Here is a 3,357-nt window from a genome sequence, read left to right on the forward strand (position 1 = left end):
GCAAGACTGCCTAACAAACAAACACCTAGCGCTGGGCAGGTGGGAGCGGCCTGCAAACACTTTTCCCGATGGCCCTCTGCTTCCTGATCTGCATATTTGGTGTTTGAAAGTCACAACCAGAAATAAACATTTCTTCACATTTTGGCTGGAGGTGGAGACTTCCGAGGGGTCTAGAAGGCCCATCTGCTTTTTGCTGAGCAGGTGCTGCAGAGCCCAACCTTTGAATTATCCACTCCGTGCCCTTGGCGTTGGTGGTTTATACCCGCAAATCAACAACAGACCTTCTCCACCTGTTTAAGGTCTAGTGTTTAGAGGGAAACAGACCTGGAGCTCCCCTAATGACCCAGGAAGCGGCAGCACAGTGGACAGACCCCACCGAACACGGAGTTCCCGGGAGGAATTCCTCCAGCCCGCGCATCCTTCTCCCAGACCCTTGAGCGTCTCCCCGGACCTCCTGCGCGTTCACACCTCTCCGTGCACCCCCACCCCGCGCGTTCACACTCCAGGCTTCCTAGCAGCCCAGCCCCCAGCCCGCGGACCCCCGCGCGTGCCCCGCGCCCCCGCCGGGAGCCGGGAAACGTGCGGCACGTGCGCTGCGCGGTGATTGGCAGCTGCGGACTTGAGGCTCCGCACCCCCAACCCCGCCTCGCATCCTGCTGGGGAAGGGGAGTCGGGAGCTGGAGCTGCGGCTGGTCCAGCCGGCCTGGCTTTTGCTGCTCTCTGCCCGGAACAATGACACTTGATGGGGCCTAAGGAGGCGGGAACCGGGCTAGTGCTCTTGTGTTCCGGAACCGCTTGAGCTTGCTTTATGGGGGCGTGGATACTATTCTCGAGGGGTGGAAATACTTTCTATAAGTGCTGAGAATGTGTTTTCCACAGTTTTGCCTGGAGCCCAGGGTATTTTAACCCCAGCTTCTTAAAAGACAGAGCCAGGAATTTACACCCCACCCCCTCCCCTTCGATAGGCTTAAGGGAGCTAGAAAAGAGCCTGAGAAAATGACAAAGGCGCAGCTCCAGTGGGTAGCCAGGGAGAGGTGCTCCGCCTCATATGGGACCAGAAAGATGCCCATGAAAGGGTCACATTGGCTTAACTGGGAAAGTGTCCCAAAGGAGGTGATTGGACAGAGGTGGTAGGGAGTGATTGGACAGAGGTAGTAGGGACCGTGCTGAAGACTTAACAGACGCGTGGCTGCAACGCTCAGGCGAGCAAGAACAGCTTTCCAGTGGACTGCTCTGGAGTGTGAGCCGCGGAGGCCCAAGAGACCCCGTGATTCTCGAACAAATAGTAGCTCCTGGAACCCAGCCGCTCTGATAGAGCAGAAACCTTACAGCCCCATCTGTAAGGGACTGGCATCAGAACCCTGGAGACTGACTTAAGAACCTTCTCTTGGAGGAGTCTCTTTTTTGCAGAAGTCTGGCATAGGTGTGTATGGCATCCCCAGCATGTTCCTGGATTTTGTGATTTGGATCAGAGAGCCTCTGCCAAAAGCAGGAAGCAGAGGAAAGGGAAGGAAGAGGAAGGCAGCTGCGCCTTGTCCTGGTCACTTTTCCCTGCTGCAGGTGTTTATTGCTTTATTGTTTTCCATTGCTGCCCATTGAATTATTTTATGCCCTATCACTACAGCCTACGGGGCAAGAATGAGTCTGCATATAGGGGCTGTGATAAATTAATCCACACCCAAAGTGCAACGGCCAGTTAGAGCTAGTTTGGGGCTGCAGTGCAGGTGTCCTGAAGGGAAAGGTAGAGCAATTTACATCAAAGAAAGAGACCACGCCTGGCTAGGGTCATTAGCTAAAGTGCAGTGAGGGAATAAATAGATTCTTTGCTCCCTCAGTCTAGTTTGGTTGGTTGGTTTGGTTTGGTTTTTCAAGACAGGGTTTCTCTGTGTAGCCTCTCAGATACTGAAATTGAAAGCAAGAGCCTCCACCGCCTGGCATAGGCAACATAATCTTACTGGACTATCTTTATCTTCTATAGCCCAGGGCAGCCTTGAACTCCTTATCTAGCCAGGGATGGCTTTGAACTCCTGACCCTCCTGCCTTGTTTATTTTTCATTATTGGGATAGAATACCATGATCGAGGCAACTTGAGAGTGTGTTTTGGCATACGGATTCAGGGGGACCGAGTACATAATGATGTGGGAACCATGGCAGCAGCAGGCAGGCAGGCACAGTGGCAGGAAACAGATGTCATGTCTTCAACCACATACACAGAAAGCAAAGGGCTAACTGGGACTGGGGCAGGGCTATAAACTTTCAAAATCCTCCTGCAATGACATACTTCTGACAGCATAGCCACATGTTCTAAAGGTTCCAGAACCTTCCCAAATAGCGTCCCCAGCCGAAGACCAAACGTTTAAATGCCTGAATCTATGGGGGACATTCAGTTAAACTCTGCATGCCCCATCTCCAGAGTGCTGGGGCCAGTGTGCAGCACCACAGCCTGCTCAGCATTATGGACTTGATCTGTGACATGGCTATGCCCCTGAAGTGACTTTACATGAGCAGCAAGGTACGGGACCCACAGACACAGTCTGACTTTTCATTGGTTTGGTTGGTTTTTGTTTTTTGAGACAAGGCTTTTCCATGTAACCCTGGCTGTCCTGGAACTCAATCTGTAGACCAGGCTGGTCTTGAACTCACAAAAATCCACCTGCCTCTGCTCCCAAGTGCGTGGACTGAAAGTGTGTAACACCACGCCCAGCACAATTTACATCTCTGAAAGTCTGATACAACTCAAGGTTAAAGATAGAAGCCTACAGGCCGCAGGAGACCCTTCATTCAAATGTCCCCAGGGCTTAAGAATGTGTAAAAAGTTCTCCTCTCTTAAGAAAGCCTAAAAGAGAACTGAAGACAGCCACAGGAACTTCCTGTTCTGTGATCTAAATGCTAGGGAACTGAGACTGGGTGTGGACTTAGTCTGTTTTCATGAAAATAAAATTATAAGTACGGGTGGTGTTAAGGCCAGCCTGGTCTACCAAGTGAGTTCAGAAGCCAAAAAAAAAAAAAAAAAATAGACTTTAACAGGGTGGTGGAGGGTCCATTCCTTTAATCCCAGCACTCAGGTGGTAGTAGTCCACACCTTTAATCCTAGCACTCAGGTCAGGAGGCAGAGGCAGAAGCAGAGGCAGGTAGACCTCTGAGAGGCCAGCCTGGTCTACAGAGTGAGTTCCAGGACTGCCAAGGATACACAGAGAAACCCTGTCTCAAAAAAAAAAAAAAAAAAAAAGAAAGAAAGAAAGAAAGAAAGAAAGAAAGAAAGAAAGAAAGAAAGAAAGAAAGAAAGAAAGAAAAGAAAGAAGGAAGGAAGGAAGAAAGAAGGAAAGAAAACTAAGTAACCAGTACTCACAATAGAAA

The sequence above is a fragment of the Apodemus sylvaticus genome, chromosome 2 (assembly GCF_947179515.1).
Source record: "Apodemus sylvaticus chromosome 2, mApoSyl1.1, whole genome shotgun sequence".
NCBI classification, from domain to species: Eukaryota; Metazoa; Chordata; class Mammalia; order Rodentia; family Muridae; genus Apodemus; species Apodemus sylvaticus.